The sequence below is a fragment of the Glycine soja genome, chromosome 14 (genome assembly GCF_004193775.1).
Source record: "Glycine soja cultivar W05 chromosome 14, ASM419377v2, whole genome shotgun sequence".
NCBI classification, from domain to species: domain Eukaryota; kingdom Viridiplantae; phylum Streptophyta; class Magnoliopsida; order Fabales; family Fabaceae; genus Glycine; species Glycine soja.
Window position 1 is genome coordinate 22,908,325 of NC_041015.1, and position 18,276 is coordinate 22,926,600.

General features: G+C 36.6%; 1 pseudogene; it reads right to left on the reverse strand.

Moving 5' to 3' along the window:
* Nucleotides 1-3,370: 3,370 nt before the first annotated feature.
* Nucleotides 3,371-4,939, reverse strand: LOC114383535 (annotated as a pseudogene).
* Between the last annotated feature and the right edge of the window lie 13,337 nt (nucleotides 4,940-18,276).

Here is an 18,276-nt window from a genome sequence, read left to right on the forward strand (position 1 = left end):
AGATCTAATCTGTTTTGCAGGTTTTGAGTACCTAAAGCAATCGTTAGTGGAAGCCAAGCCTTGCAGTTGATTCTGTCTCGCTAAGCACGCTGAAGCTGCACTTAGCGATGGATGAGCGCTGAGCCCAAATGGTGAGCTGAGCACAACTACCATTTTTAGCACTTCAAGATTTAGCCTCTTTTAACCTGAAATTGAACATATTTCATCATTAAATCCAATGGAAAGTATTCTAGAGACAACTATAACAAGAAAACAAGATTTACTTACAAATCCCTACAAAAATAACTATAAAAATTGGGGAAACTATACAAGTTTTGGAAAATGTTTTCTATACAAAAGTTAGTCGTATAAGACGACTAACAAACTCCCCCAAATTTACAATTTTGCTTGATCTCAAGCAAAGAAAGAACAATTCACTTGTCCTCAAGTGACAAAATATAGTGGTCAATCAAAATGGTGTTTGCTTCACAAAAAAAATTCAACCATATGAAATGAATATCATGGAATGCTTCAATCAATTGCTTTTCACAAACATGCAACTTTTCAAAGATAGGAACATGTGCATTAGAGTCACAACTGAAATAAGCTAGTAAGGATGACAAAAATCAAGGAAGGATCATCAACCAAAATCTCACAGTCATTGTTTCACTCAAGCTAAAGTGTTTAGGCTCATTCCATCATAAACAACTAACAGAAGTCCCAACCTTTGCATTTTATCTCATATCATACAGCAATGAACACACAAAATGAATCCGAAGGACTTTCTAGGCTTGTAATGGGGTTAGGCTACCAACAAATCATGATTTTTCTAGGATTCAAAAGCTTAGGTTCTTGGAGAGCATTCATCCATAGATAAACCTTTACTTTCTTCTTCTTCTTTTTTTTTCATTCATATCCCATACCTGCCTTGATTTAGACACTCAGCTTTCATTCATGGAATTACATCATACACACTTATTAGATTGATCCATATTTACAATTTTTTTTAACACATATATACAGAAATAGTATATGTATATACAAAAATAGTGTGTGTATGCTATTTACTTTGACCATTTCAATTCTTACCCAGTATCTCCCCCAAATTTGGATCAAATTTACCTTGATAATTACTCGCCCAAATTTGGGACAAATGTGCTTTGAACCAAGCCTCTGTGGATGATGCTCTCCTACAACCTAAGACAAGGTAGCAAGAAATAACATTGTATAGGCTCAGGGTTGAATCAATTAATAATTCATTTAGCTCAAACTGGGTGTAAGGGATATTATTTGAGCACAGGGTCAGCTTTTTGGCTAAGTGGCTATCACAATCAAACATGGCCTTCATCATCCTCAATTCATGCATTCAGTCCATACTTTAGAGATTCATGCAAAAATCAGTACTAAATGATAGTCGTTTCTCTCAAAATTTAAGGATCACACTCTCACCGGGATGTGGTCAATGTATTCCTTCACAATCAATTTGACAAACTGACTAACATTTTCAGTCATACTTCCAATCACATGTTCATTCTCTTCTAATGATTGCAATCTTGATCAAAACAAACATCTAATCATTCCAATCCACTCAATTCATACATTTGCTCAATCAATTCATTCACAAACACAACCATTCATTTCAAACAAAACACACCACTAAATAGCAATTTCAATCATTTCACTATTCAAACAAGCTTTTTGTACAAGCACTCAACAACACTAAAATAACTGGAATTTCAAAAGAGTGAAATTTAAATGACTAAAACATAAAGCAATTAAATAACTGATAAACTAAACTGTTCATAATTTGTAGAAATTAAAACAAAATGGAATTTAAACATCCTGCTCATCCTGTGGCTGATCTTCGTTTAAATCCAGCACTGGAGCAGCTGGTACATCCTGAAGAATGGGCTGCTCTGGCTCCAAGGCTGGTACTGATGTCAAGGTTTCCTTAGAGGCTGGTACAGGAGGTGGCTCTAGCATCTGATCTGTAGAAGTCTCCTCCTCCTGAGCCATGTGTACATTTGTATCATAATAAAAGGCCTCAGGAGGAGTGAGCTCATCCTCCCCCTCTGCTGGCTCCTCAGCTGCTGCTGCAGGCTCCTGGGCTGCGGAGGTCCCACCCCCTCTAGAAGAAGAAGGTTGGGCTCCTGGCCAGGCCACCTGTGTGTCAAACTCATCCATGCTCATGATGAATGGCAGGCCCAAGCTCTAAAGGCTCTGCATGATAATGGCCTGCCCCCTGTGTAAGCTCTGGAGCATAGAATGAAGCATCTCTGATGTAAATAAAAACTTTGATGGTCCAGAAGATGAAAGAGCTAGAAGCCGAAATGGAAATGGAGCAGGAATAGCTGGAGTCTATGCTGGAGTCAAACTGGGAGGTGCTGGAGCTGTGGATGAAGAAGGTGCGGCAGTTTCTAGTGCTGCTGAAGTAGTAGGGGCCTCTAATCTCTTTCCCCTGGTCTTCTTTGGCCCTCTGAATGTCATTGTTCGATCATCTAGATTCCAACAGTTCTTCTTAATATATGCCAAGTTAATGGCAGGGCTGAGGCACTTTAGTGATCTAGAATCTAATGTGACTCCTCTAGCTTTACACTAAGCTGTGATTAAGGCTGGAAATTAAGCCTAGAGGAGTCATGTTGTGCTATAATAGAGATCTGGTGAGAGATGAGGTAACCCACATTGATGTCCATCTTCATAATTATTCCATAGATTAACTTGGCCCTGTCTAATGTGACATCAGATGTGTGGGAGGTAGGAACCAAGTTAGAAAAGGAAAGAATGCTCCATTTCTGAGCTAAAGTGGTCATGTTCTTCCTTAAAATCTTCAAAGGCTGACCATCAACATTTAGCTAAAATCCCCTCCCTGGGATGCAAAGCTTAGCAGCCAACTCCTGAGGATCAAGCCTCAGGAGTGCAAACCGGGAATAAGCACAAAGATTTTCCCCCTCTTCCAGAATCACTGGGGTCTTCAGAAAAGTGTTCAAAGTATCTTCATCAAATTTGATCAGATGACCACTGACCCTCACCTGCTTAGGTGACTTGTCTTCTAGGTCATAGAGGTTTGCGTAGAATTCCTTGACAATAGCTACATCAATACTACCTTCAATGAAGCTTGTCAACTCCTCATCCCATTTTTTTCTTTCTAATTCCTCCTTAAATTCATCAAATTCAGTGTAGTATACTATAGTAGAAACTCTTTAAATTAATACTCGGTAAATTAATAAACTCTCTAAAATAATAAATTTTTCCGGTCCCGACATGGGCCAATGCAAAAAATTGGAAAACTCAATAAAATAATAAGATAATAATTTTTCGTGAGATCCCTTTATAATTTTCGGTCCCAAGAAAATCATAAATTAATAATTCATAGAAACTAAAAAAAAATATATTACACTCTATTGAAATATGATTCAATAGTTGTCTGTTTTCCTTTAAAGTTCAAGTCTATTTGGAGCTCATCTCTAACTTTTCTTATTGCATCCAATAGCTCAGGTGTTGTATTTTTGTATTGTATCATAAAGTTGTGAAGAGTGTTCGACGCCATAAGTGCTTCCTTTCACGTAACAGGCTCCAAAGACACCATATCATCTTCGCTGTCATCCTCTGCATTGTTCTCAATGATAGTACCCAAAATATCTTCTAAACTCTGAACCTCCGAACATGCTTCATTTTCACCTTGGTAGTTCATTAGATTATCGATATCCATCTTATTACGATAGCCACATTGATTGATCATAGTCTCAAGGTCTTGAGTTTCTTCATCAAAAGTGGATTCATCCAAATTTCTTGCAACGTCACTAGCTGAACGAATTTTACAGTGTTGAAAGCAATTCGCTATTGTTTCTTTTCGAACATCTATCATCCAAGCTGGGATTGCCAAATTGATAGCATCAAGGACATTTATCTTCCCTGGATCAGATTGTCCTACCTCATAACCTTCCAATATTTTGCGGTAAAACCTTCTACGCAAATGCATCTTAAAAGCTCTTATTATCCCAGCATCGCAAGGTTGAATCTTTGATGTCATGTTGGGTGGCAAGAAGAACAACTCAACGTTTCTTAGCCCTTCAATATTTCTTGGATGTGCTGGACAATTATCCACCACAAGTAGAACTCTTCTACCATGCATCATTTGGTCAAATGAATGAACATATTCATCAAAAAGCACATTAGTCATCCATGCTTTTTTGCTAGCTCGATATTGGCAATCCAAGCTATTCATGTTGACATTCTTGAAGCAACGAGGCTTTGCATATTTCCCAATAATCCATAGAGGGATTTTTTCAGAGCCATCTTCATTGAAACAAATAACTACCGTCAGCCTTTCTTTATCTTGTTTTCTTCCTTCAAGTTGTTTTGTTGCTAGTGAATTAGCTTGTAGCCTATAAAACAACCCAGTTTCATCCATATTGAAAACATCTTTCAGTGGGAATTGATCAATTTTCTCCCGAATCGATACCAATTTCTGCTCCATGTCTTGTACATCAACAGTCCCACTCTCGCCAAAACAACGAAATGACTTTATGCCATGTCGGTGCTTGAATTTCCCAAGCCATCCTATAGAGAAGTTAAAATCTGGATCATCATGAGGGTACACGAGTTTCATTGTATCTCTTGCCTTCTGCAAAATTCATTCTCCTGTGATATTCACATGTTCTTGATGCTGGAGAAACCACTCACAAACAACCTTCTCCATGTCAAGATATTTTGTTGGTTTGTGTCTTTTGATCTCTGCTCTTCCCTTTTCTATTTCAGTAGAGAGATAGTCATCTGACCGCTTAAGTGTGTTTGATATTGTTCCTTGACTAACTTTCAACTCAAGTTTTCCCTCAAGCCATATCTGCAAGTGTTTTTGTGTGCTTGCAGGATTATCTCTCTTGTACTCACACAACTCCTTACGTATTTGATCTGACATAGTTGATTTTGCAACACCTTTTAGATGAGAAGCCATCTTGTGAGATATGGTTTAAATACTCTAACGCATTCATGTAATTTATATATGCCAAACTTGCTTAAGAATATATTGAACACATTTGTTCCTCTTGTTTACATTTACTGTACTTCAAAAGTCATTATTGATTTCCAATGCATATGAACACAGTAGTTATTAATTTACATTGAGTCCCAAGGTTCCTTGCAACATAATTCTAAGAGGCATAGACTAATTTGCCTTTTTGTTTGGTATGTATAGTATAATTACTTAAAAACTCTTTAAATTAATAATTATTAATTTATCGATAAATTAATAACTCTCTAAATTAATAAATTTCTCCGGTCCTCACATTATTAATTTATAGAGTTTTAACTGTACTACATTTCTCTCTGGTAGTAGTTTCCTTGGCACCATAATATCTTTATATCTGTCCCAAGCTTCTTGAGAATGGAATCTTGATCTGCCAAATCTGATATGAGAAGATGAAGAAGCAAGGGACTTTCTTTTCTTGGAAGCCATTTGAAAATATAAGATCAAACAACAAAAGATTAGCATAGGTTAGTTTCAACAAAAATAGAAAAATAAAACTGAAATTTGAACTGGGCGCTTAGCACAGAAGGCTGGGATTAGCGCGCCTTATAAAATTTTACTCATGGGCTAAGCGCAGTAGACTCGCGCTTAGCCTAAAGACACAAAAAATATTTTTCTACAGATTAGGCTCAGCGCAGCATGCTGGGCTTAGCCTAAGTCTACAATTTTCAAAACAAAAGAGGGTCTGGGCTTAGCGCATAGGGTGTGCTTAGCCTAACTACAAAAACTAAAAAAACAGTGAGAGAGTTGAGCTTAGCGCAGCAGGGTGTGCTTAGCTCAACCTCCTCGACACACAACAAAGGCTTAGCACAGCAGCTACGCTTAGCCTTATTCAAAGGACTGACTAACAGAAGCATAGTGGCGCTTAGCCTAACAGGTCAGGCTTAGCGCTGAACAAAAATTTCAAAAATCTTAATGTCTGAACACTAGGCCCGCTTAGCGCACAGACGAGCTTAGCGGGTTCATTACTTTCGTTCATCAGCAAGGATGAATGTGCTTAGCGCGACATGGTCCGCTCAGCGCGATCATCTGGAAATCCAAAATTGTAACAGTTGAGATGAGCAGGCTAAGCGCAGCAGATGCGCTTAGCGCATTCATCGCGATTTCCAAACAAAAACACAGGGGTCTTCACCTCTTTCAGCCGCATTGCCCCTAATGGGCTTCTAGGTTACCTAAAATCCTAGAATGTCTAACCCTAAAACTAAAAACCCTAACTTAATAACATTACTAACTAAGAAAGCAAGAAATCATCTATCCTATGGTTTGAAGGATGAAAATGAAATTGAAAATGTACTCACTTACATGGATTGTGATTGTAATGCAGAATGAAGCAAGAACAGAGCAGGTAGTTAGTTTCAACACACAGTAGAAATGCACAAATGCTCAAGGTTAGCAAAGGCAGAGGCAAATGATTTTTGGGTAACACCCAAGTGCCTCAGTATTTGGTTTTTTAAAAACTGAAATTCGTATGGCGCCCTTAGCGCACAATTACGCTTAGCGTGCCCATGTGACGTTTGAGTTTAAAAATCCCAAGCCCTTAGCCTAACCTCACGCTAAGCCCAACTTGAAGTTTCAAATTCTAGTGAGCATCTGGGGCTTAGCGCAGTAGGCTGCGCTTAGCGCTTTCTACAACACAAAATTTTCTGCAATATACGCTTAGCTTGAGATGTGAGGCTTAGCATGCAATCAAGCTTCAACTTATAGAGACTAGTTCAGGCTTAGCGCAACAAGCGCGCTAAGCACACTTCCAAGAATTCAAAACAAGTAAGAAATTGGCGCTTAGCGCATTCTGCCCCGCTAAGCCTGGCTTGAAAGCTCAAATTCCAAAATGAATCTGGGGCTTAGTGCAGGACAGCGCACTTAGCGCTCCAACAATGAAATTTTCCAGAGGAGAAGTGACGCTTAGCACATCATCCACGCTAAGCCCTCTGATTAAGGTTCAATTACAGTGAAGATGTTGGGCTTAGCACAATGATGTGCGCTTAGCTGAACTATTTAGCCAACCAATCAGGGGTCTCTACGCTTAGCACGAGCAGGCTCGGGCTTAGCACGTGAAGACTGGGCGCTTAGCGCAAGGTCTACGCTTAGCGGATAGACAATTGCAAAAAAATTTCTAAGTCCTTTCTGTCTATCTCTTCACACAATCTTAAAACCCCTTGTTCATTACTAAACAAGCTGATAATTAATCACAATCACAAGCAATTATCCTAACTACATGCAAGAGATAAGAATGAAAAAGAGAAAAAAAGGGAAGAAAAGTTGGGTTGCCTCCCAATAAGCGCTCTTTTAACGTCACTAGCTTGACGCATCATCCTGTTATCCAGGATCCAAAAAAGTTCCTACTTCAAGGACCTTTTTCTCAGGTCTTCTTTCCTCCATCACATGCACTTTCAGACAGACATTTTGGCTAGGTGGATCTTTGTCATCATGGAACAAATCAAAGCTAATATTCTGATCTTCTATGCCCATCTGCAACATCTTCTTTCCCATGTCTACCACGCAGCTCGCAATAGACATGAATGGGCGGCCAAGAATGAGAGGAATGTCAGCATCCTCTTCTATATTTATGACAACGAAATCAACTGGAAATATAAGGTGCTTAACCTTCACCAAAACATCTTCAATGACTCCATATGGCCTTGTGATGGAGCGGTCAGCTAACTGCAGGGTCATGCGTGTGGGCATTATTTCCAGCTCTTTAAGTCACAGGCACATGGAGAGAGGCATTAAATTGATACTAGCTCCTAGATCTATGAGAGCTTTGCCTACAACAACCTCACCGATAGAATGCAGTATCGTGACAACTCCAGGATCTTTATGCTTGGGTGGAAGGATGCATTGAATGACAGCATTACAGTTACCTTCCACAACAATTCTATCACCATGAATGTACCAGTTCTTCTTGGTTAGCATATCCTTCAAAAAATTTGGCATAGAGGGGCATTTGCTGAAGTGCTTCTCCAAAAGGAAAAGTAATTTCCAATTTCTTGAAGATATCAAGAAATTTGGCCAAATGACGCTCTTTATCTTTCTAGGAGGGTACCAATGGATAAGGTACCTCCTTGCCTTCAATAAGAGTAGCCTCTTTCTTCTTTTCTATGTTGGCCTCACTCTTGCCCTTCTTCTTCTCAATCTCAACAACCATCTCTTTTTGTTTTTCTTTTTCAACTTTTTTTCTTTTTCTTCTTCTTCTTCTTTTATTTCTTCTTCTTTTTCTTTTTCTTTTTCTTCCTTCTTCTTTATTCTCTCTTGACAGTCTCTTATTGGTGTCTCTTCTTCTTCATCACCTTCTGCTTCTTCAACAATTTCTTCAAGTTCAACTAAATCATCAATTGGTTCCAGTGTTGGTTGATCAGCCAGTTGTTGTTTAAATCCTTCCACCTTCTGATCAGTTCTTCCTTCCTTAGCTTGAATCGCCATTCTGCTTCTAGTCATCACAGCTTTACACTCTTCCTCAGGATTTTTCTCCGTGTTTGTTGTAAAGTTGTTGGATGGTCTTTCAACTAATTGTTTTGCAAGCTGGCCCACCTGAACTTCCAGATTCTTAATTGCAGACTCCGTGCTCTTTTAGTTAGACATTGGCACTTGCATGAATTGAGCTAGAGTCTCTTCCAGCTTCGTGGTTCGGTCATAGAGACTTGGCATCTGCTGTTGTGATCTTGTAGATGAACCACCCTGGTCTCTGTTGAATTGGTTACCAGGGTGATTTTGCCACTGTCTCTACTGTTGATACTGCTGGTTGTTCTAAAATCCTAGAAATCAACTTGTATTGAAATTTCCTCTAGGCTGATTCCCCATATAATTAACTTCATGTGCAATTTGCTCTTCATTAGGGATACAACATCCAGATTCATGAGCTCCACCACAAATTGTACATCCTGCAACTTGCAAAATAGAAGAATGTGAAGTTTGTGCAGAATGAAGCTGAGTTGGCAACTTACAGAGTGTTTCTGTTAATGCCTCTAGTTGCTTAGATAGCAACTTGTTTTGTGCCAACAGAGCGTCCTGTGAGGTTAGCTCCAATAAGCTCTTCTTAGTAGGAATTTGGGCTCGGTCCCTCAAAATGGCAATGTCACTAGCAGCCATGCTTTCAATTAAGTCCATTGCTTCCTCAAGGGTCTTCATTTTGATCTTACCCCCACCTGAAGCATCCATGAGCTTCTTAGATTGTAGTCTCAACCCATCTATGAATATGTTGAGATGTATTGGTTCTGAAAAACCGTGAGTGGGAGTCTTCTGTAATAAACCTCTAAATCTTTCAAATGCCTCACTCAATGATTCATTTGGAAACTGGTGGAAGGAAGAGATGGCAACTTTGCCTTCTGTAGTCTTCGATTCAGGGAAGTACTTCTTCAAGAACTTTTCCACTAGTTCATCCCATGACTTTAGACTGTTTCCTTTAAAAGAATGAAGTCATCTCTTAGCTTCTCCAGCTAAAGAAAATGAGAACAGACTCAACCTGATTGCATCAGCAGGAACACCCGCCAGCTTGATAGTATTGCATATCTCTATGTAGGTGGCCAAGTGAGCATAAGGGTCTTCATTGGGTAGACCATGAAACAAATTATTTTGAATCAGCTGTATCAAAGAGGGAGGATAAGTAATTGTCTGAGCTTGAACTTCTGGTTGTGCGATACTGGTGAAAAATTGTGGCACAGTAGAACTTGAATAATCCTCCAGGGTTACTCTTCTTGGCTCTTCAGCCATGATTGGGTCTTCAACGAGTTCTATATGAGAATGCCCTACAACAAGAAAACTAAAGGATGCCTCGGAAGATCGAGGTTCTACTTCTAGAGTTACTGCTGCTTCTAAGTCCCGCAAAAATTTTCTAATTCTCTCTGCGTTATGCCTCCTGCAAGTAGCATTAATCTCCAAACCGATGGGGATCAAATCACCTGTAGTAGATCTTCTTTGCATACAAGAAAACAGAACAACAATTATCCAGTTCAAAAGAACAATGAATTTACAGTAACAAAAGTATACACAAAAGAATCAATGAATCAAACAGAAAAATATAAAAAGCAATGCCGTAAAATTGAAGTATACTATTCTAATGAATCTAGTTCCCCGGCAACAGCGCCATAAATACTTTTGTTGGTTTTCCCATATGGTTCCTTTTTCTCCAATTCTCAACAATTATATTTAAGGGAAATGAAACATAGGAAAGCGCACCAGATCGTCAAGTCTTTAAAATTAAAATGGATGAATCCAAGTATCAAACTCAGGGAACTAGTATTAGACAGGGTTATATTTAGAAATAAGGCATTGTTGAAAGAAACATTGATAATGGATGGCTTAGAACAGAATTAAACTAAGTCTAGGCTAAAAATAGTAGAAATGCAAGTAAGTAAGATTGACAGCAATATGTAAAAGTGTTGGGTCTTTCTAACAAACAAACTGATGCATATAAGGATATTTCTTTAATCAATCATGCTTTTGTGTTCTATGTTGTAGCCTAAAGTATTAAACCTCGATCCCTCATTAAGCTAGCTTAACTCAAGCTTCATCCTCAGATCCCTCTTGTTCGACTAGGCTTAACTTAAGCAGCCCTTGTAGGTTTAGACTCATTTAAACTAAGCTTCATCCTCAGATTCCTCTTGTTGGACTAGACTCGGCTTAATCAGCTTACATAAGTTTAGACTAATTTAACCTAAGCTTCGTCCTCAGATCCTTCTTGTTGGACTAGACATAGATTAAACAGGATTATCATCATAGCATATTAAGAAAACTAAAACTTAATTCGCAGATCCCTCATTTAAGACTAAGTTCCAATCTTGCTTCTATCAAGTTCTAAGGCAACAGTACATTTCCCAATGCTAAAGTCACCTAACTAAACATACAAATGGGTGATCAGGCCAAGAGCATGTAGAAATTAAGCATTGAAAGAAGCATTGAACACATAAAACACAATTAATTAGATATTAAAGTAATTACATCAGTTGTTCCTTAGAAATTCCCAATAAGATTTTTAGTCAGCCTTACAGAAAAACCCTAACACAAATGAGATTAAGAGCAGAGAATAATTGTTCCTTACACAAGATGGGGGATTCCTCCTCCTTTTCTCAGCATCTCACAATCACTCTGCAACTCACTAATATCTCTCTAATTACAAAACCTAGGTCTCTCTGCAAAAGTTGCTCCTCTTGCTGCCTCCAGAGCTCTTTTCTCGAAATAGGCACTGTGGTGTGCTCTGACTTCTATGTGTGATGGTGATTCTATGGATTGTTACCCTAATTATGCACAAAAACAACTTTAAATAAGCTCTAAATCTGCGACATTGCGCTTAGCTCCACCCTCGCGCTTAGCGCGAGTAAGTGGATTTGAGCTTAGCACCAGTCATGCGCTGAGCCTGGCTGAAGACAACCGCTGCGCTTAGCGCACTGATCTCGCGCTTAGCGCGTGGCCTTGATATTGATGCTCTGCCAGATTATTCTGTCATACTGAAGTTGCGCTTAGCAATGGATGCGCGCTGAGCCCAAATGGTGAGCTGAGCGCAACTACCATTTTTAGCACTTCAAGATTTAGTCTCATTCAACCTGAAATTGAACAGATTTCATCATTAAATCCAATGGAAAGTATTCTATAGATAGCTATAACAAGAAAACAAGATTTATTTACAAATCCCTACAAAAATAACTATAAATTGGGAAAACTATACAAGTTTTGGAAAATGTTTTCTATACAAAAGTTAGTTGTATAAGACGACTAACAAATATCATGAGCATTACACAATTTTCATGATTCAAAACCTTTTGCATTACTAGCATTTCAAGATGAAGGTTACATGCACCTGCATCCCAAATCATGTTCATATTAGGCTATAAGTGCATAGATTTCTCTTTATATACCACTTTCCCAAATCTAATCTTTCAAGTTTAGGATGAGAGGCCCTCTCAAAGAGTCAACCTCTTACTTTCTCATAAGGTTAAGCCCTTTGCTACTAGTACCTATTGGCTTGTTTTGTAGGACTTAATGTCCTCTCCTTTATCTTTCATAGGACTCAAAGTCCTCACATTTATCTTTCATAGGACTCAAAGTCCTCGCTTTTATCTTTCATAGGACTCAAAGTCCTCGCATTTATCTTTCCTTGGACTCAAAGTCCTCTGTCTTTATGCTTTCATAGGACTCAAAGTCCTCTGTCATTTACATTTCAAAGACTTCAATGTCTTCAGTCATTTACGCTTTCAAAAGACAACAATGTCTTCATTTACATTTCAAAGACTTCAATGTCTTCAGTCATTTATACTTTCAAAAGACTACAATGTCTTCATTTACATTTTAAAAACTTCAATGTCATCAGTCATTTACGCTTTCAAAAGACTACAATGTCTTTATTTACATTTCAAAGACTTCAATGTCTTTAGTCATTTATGCTTTCAAAAGACTACAATGTCTTCAAATTTCAAAGACTTCAATGTCTTCAGTCATTTACGCTTTCAAAAGACTACAATGTCTTCATTTACATTTCAAAAGACTTCAATGTCTTCAGTCATTTACGCTTTCAAAAGACTACAATGTCTTCATTTGCATTTCAAAGACTTCCATGTCTTCCTTCTTTTACACTTTACAAGACTTCAACGTCTTTCATCTTTTATAGGACTCAATGTCCTTTTCTTTGTGCTTCATAGGACTCGACGTACTTTGTTTCTATGCTTTGCAAAAAAAGGAGAAGAAAAAAAAAAAGAAGTACTTCAGATGTCTTTCGCTCTACATAACTTCAATGTCCTCATGTTTTCTCAGTTTCACTTCCTTGGTTTTCGCCAGTTGCTTGGTCGAATAGCGAGATTGCTTGAACGAAATTAGTGTCCTTATCTTTACTTCCCTTTTATTTCCAATAAAATATAAGTAAAGAGGGGCAACTATCATATCCTAATTTCATCTGGGGACTATCGTTTATTGATCTTTTGATCCTTGCTAATCGACTTACGATGTGGAACGCCAGTTATAGTGCAAAACAGATGATCATTCAATGTTTTAACCAAGAATGCGAAAGATACCGAAATGGAGGGGCAAAAAGGTCATTTTAGGGATTTTTCTGGATCCTAGCTCACCCAGGCTAGCCTTTGGCTTGCCTAGGTCCCCAAATGGCTTAGGGGTGAAGAAACCAGCTCGCCTGGGCGAGCCAGCTTACTTAAGGATGAAGCATTAGCTCGCCTGGGCGAGCTGCCATGGTTCCAAGGGGCCATTTTTTGCTATAAATAGGCATGAGGGAGGCTGAGTAAAGGGTTGGACATTCAATATTAAGAAGATTTTGAGAGAAATCAGAGAGAAGAAGAAGAAGAAAGAAGAGAAAAACGAGGCTGAGGCACTACCGAATTGCGACTGTAATTGACTTTTACATCGTTCTTCGTTTGGTGTTCTTCATTTGTCATCCAGTTAGTTTTTGTTTTAAGGATTTGGATATGATCTACGCACCCTTAGGGGTCCTCTTTGTTGTTTTGTGCATCTCCATCTCCTTCTTTTATCATCAGTAATCGCTTCTCTTCTTGTAAAGTAAAGTTCAACCGATCATTAGTGTTGTAAATCATCTTTTTAAAGAGATTGAGAGTTAATGAATAAAAAAGCAAGATAAAATCAATTCATAACCTCTTCTTTTTATCAAATATCACTTGAGATCGTTTCAAGGTCCAACGCCTTAACGATTCTCTCCGCTTTTCAAAATTTAAAAGATCATTTCAAGGTCCAACGCCTTAATGATTCTCTCTGCTTTTCAAATTTTAAAAGATCGTTTCAAGGTCCAACGCCTTAATGATTCTCTCCGCTTTTCAAATTTTAAAAGATCGTTTCAAGGTCCAACGCCTTAAACTACTTTTGCTAAAGATACTTGAAGTAATTGGACCTTTGCTAGATCATATCATTCAAAGATATGACCATGGCAATAGAAATTTGTTGGGAACAGAAAAACACACTCATATCTTTATTACTAAAAAATCACACAACCAAGAACAAGAGATAGCACCATAAACGAAATAGAAAAAGATCACAAATTTATTTAGCATGGTTTAGGCCTTCACTCCTACATCCACAACCTCAACCTCATTTTGTTTAATGTGGTTCAGACCCTTATCCCTACATCCACGATCCCCTCACAAAAAGTTTTCAAGACAAGTTGGACAAACTTGTAAACCTTCCCTCAACATGATCCCCTTTTGTCACCTAGGGTGGTGACTCTCTCTTCAGGCTGGATAATTCTTCTCATCTTAAGAATCTCTATATATAGACCTAGCATCATAATCATAAAAGTGGAAACAAATCTCTAATTTACAAAATACATCTTTAATTCTAAAGAACATCAAAGAAATCAAACAATATCCTGTTGGACCTTGTGGCCTCAATAATCTTAAGAGGGATAGGCTTAGAATGCAGAAGAAGCAACAACAATCAATTTAATAATGTTCTATAAACATGCAAGGCAAAATTGATTGCAATAACATAAACAAGATAAGGGAAGAGAGAATGCAAACACAATTTTATACTGGTTCGGCCACAACCCGTGCCTACGTCCAGTACTCAAGCAACCCACTTGAGATTTCCACTATCTTTGTAAAATCCATTACAAAGTCTGAACCACACAGGGACAACCCATCCCTTGTGTTCAGGAATCCTTTACAACAAGAGACTCACAGTCTCTTAACCAATCTCATTGAATAAGAAGAATGGAAGAAGAATTCTCTCTTCAAGAGAAGAATATTACAATGAAGATCATGTAAGAATCCTTATAGATTTTGCAAGTGTTTGGTCAAGGATTTCTTTTGAGAGAGCATTTGACAATGAAGTTCTTTTGAAATCTCTCTCATTGTCTTTTGAGAGGATAAGACATTTTTGCCAAGCAAAACTCTCTGCCTAAAATTCGTGCCCAAGTCACCTATTTTATAGGCCTTTGATGGCCATTCACAAATCTAATGAAAAGATGTGACGTTGGCAGATTTTCTGAAAACTTTCCACTGGTAATCGATTACAATGTTTGTGTAATCGATTACACAGTTATAATTTGAAGGGTTATGACTTTTGAATTTGAATTTCCAAAGTTTCGTTGCTGGTAATCGATTACAGACATATGGTAATCGATTACATGTTGAAAATTCAAATTCAAAACATTTTTCAACAGCTATTTCTCAACCCTGTCTTCTGGTAATCGATTACACTTCCTGGTAATCGATTACCAGAGCCTTGAATGTCTTGAAAACACTTTGTTTTAAGGCAAGGCTTGGTCTTTAATGAATCTTGAAACATGGCTTTGCTTGTTGAAGCACTCTTGAATTATTCTTGAAGCAAATGCTTATCATTTGAAGCAGCCTTGTTTGATTCTTCTTTGACATCATCAAAATCATGTATACATACATTCACATATCCTTTTTAAATCTAAATAATATCCTAGAGATTTGAAATTACAAATTTTAATTTTTTTCCAACAAAATTGATTTAGTTTTCTTTTAGAGAATAATAATGATGTCACACTCAAGAAATAGGTAAAAATATGAGTAATAAGTCATAGATTTGATTACCATAAGTTGTCTTGATAAGGTCAGATTCAATTCTTTGCCCAATAACCAAGGGAAGCTCTCACAGAAGGGAGAAAAGACAAAATTTCACCGGATTCATTTTGCCTCAAAGTTACAAAGTTTTATCTATTTATAGCCTTGGCTTTCCACTAAACATCTCACTAGGAATTAATTTCCACTAAGAATTAAATTACCACTTACATTAATTTTCCACTAGAAATAAAATCTCACTAACCACTATAATAACTTGGGAAGCTTAAAAAACATAAAAATTGACCTGAAAGATATCAAGAGTCATCTGAACTTTATACATAAATAAAATACCAAAATTCAAAGGAAAATAGGAAATGGGCCTTAATTGGTTCTTTAGCCCAAAAATTATGTGATCCATCCAAATAAACTTCAGCCTATAGTCAGCATCTTGAGTATAAACTCTTGTGTTCATTGTGCTCTTCAAATTATTGCCTTTAATTAAGTTTGTTAAATTTATCTTCAAGTTATAGAAATGAAACAAATTCTTGGTTTGAGCACTTGCATCACTAAGCTTTGGAAAGTCTTTTTGATTCTTTTTGGTCTTGCATTAGTCATTGGGTCTTTCAACCATTACAAAAGATGCTTGCTGAAGTAATTGGACCTTTGCTTCATCATATCATAATCTAACTCAAATATAAGATTTTCACTTAGACATTTTAATCTCAAAAGTAAAGACAAGCTTAGAATCAATACATCAATTAGAAAAAATATTTGAATGATGTTATATTCTTAAACCATATGACCTTTATCAAGTCCGAAACACCATTAGGTCATAAGGAACACCTTGAAACACAATCTTGTTATGCGTAATCCATGTATATATACCATATTATTTCCTTCTTAAAAGAGAAATGAATTAAATATAAGTGAAAAATATCTTCCTCTTAGAAAAAACACAACAGACAAGATAAAACCTGCTCCTTAGCTTGTACTCCTATCTTACATAGATATACTTGAGTTGGCAACCTATCCATGAATACCTGCCAAGATATATAATGCAAGCACGTTGGCAAGACAAAGGTCTTCCAAAAGTTTTTAAATATAACAAAATGAAAAGAATGTGTATTTCTTGACATTAGCTTATTAGGTTGAAGAAACATTGATTTAACCAAAAAAAAAGGTAAGAGTCCTATCTCCAAACCCATTGGTTGAACAAATCTCAACTCAACGAGACAAAACTTAAGGCATTTTCCTAATCAACCAACAACCTCTCTTTCCACACATTCCCTCCTCCACCTTTAAACCCAACACCAATTATTATCATTCTCTCGTTTCAGCCACACAAGCATTCCTATTAATAGAGAAATAGTATAGGTAAGGAAAAGAATGTTTCGGACATTGAATTCTCAATCCGTACATCATGCTAAAATGTTATCTACTCTCCATGTCTAACCGATTTAAATAAACATTAAGTGGACCAAAGTAGTGGCATATGAAAAACATTTTCCATTAATCCCTCCATCATATTGACCAAGGAGAAGTTATCTAAGTTGAGTCTTGAAACAAATAACATTTTATTTTATGGTACTTATAAAGTAAGAATAAAAGTTGTGTGTAATTGGCTTCTGACATCATATAATTGTCAATTTTCATTTTACATATGACTTTAGAGATTACTTTTGTATAGGAGTGAAAGAGAGTTAGGTCAAACATTTTCTTCATTAAGTTTGATTTAATTCTTAAAAAGGTATTATAATTTTATCTGACTAAAAAATAACGTGGAATAATATATTAGGGCTCTAGAAGTTGAGGTTACAAAATTTTTACTAAGCTATAATTCGCAATTTTTTTATTACATTTCTAAATTAATCTGAATTATTCATTTTTTTAGGAGAATCTATGTTATTCCTAACAAAAATATGTAAGATTTCTTAACTAATAAATACATACAACATATAATTAAAGATTTCTTTTCAATGTAATACACACACTGTGAAGCCTAAAAGATATTTTCAAAACATAAATGCCAGCCAACTAAATAGGTTTAACATTAACCTAATTTGTTTGCTAAACAGGTAGGTCAGTTCATAATTTCTGATAAACTACATAACTTATTCTCTCTCTTATTGTTATATAATATTTTAATTACCTGGCTACATTAACTTTTATGTTATATATAATAATTAAATTATATATTGTATAGTTTATCTTCGGTTCTTCGCCACTAAAATTCTGGTACCTAGTTTTTTTTCCACATGATAAAGAAATTAAAGCTCAAATTAATGTATAATATTGACAAAGCAATAAATTGAGTTTTTTGCAAATTGAGAAGCTCATTAAATAGTAGCTAGATACCGCATCACCTTTGAGTACCTAAATCAGTAAGGAACTAATAATAGACAAATGATATCAATAGAATAACTCACACATCGAAGACCATATAAAAAAATTGGTGACATGGAACAAAGAGGGCCACCATTTAACGGGTGGTTATTAGCTACTTCTTATAGAAGTTATACCCATCGATGAGTTAAACAGGTCACACCCCCATTGAAGTTATCACTAGATGGCATCCAATCTTTGTTTTGTTCAAATAGTATTAATTTAAGTATAAATAAATGGGCTTAATTAATAAGATTGAAGTATCTCAAATAATTCGTTGCTAGTTATCTTTTACAAACTAATATGCCTATCAGCCTATCCTATCCATTACAACTAAAGATGTTCATAAATTTAATTTTTAGTTTTAAAAAGAAACAATTTTCTTATATTGTTTATGAACCTTATTGCGGTCAT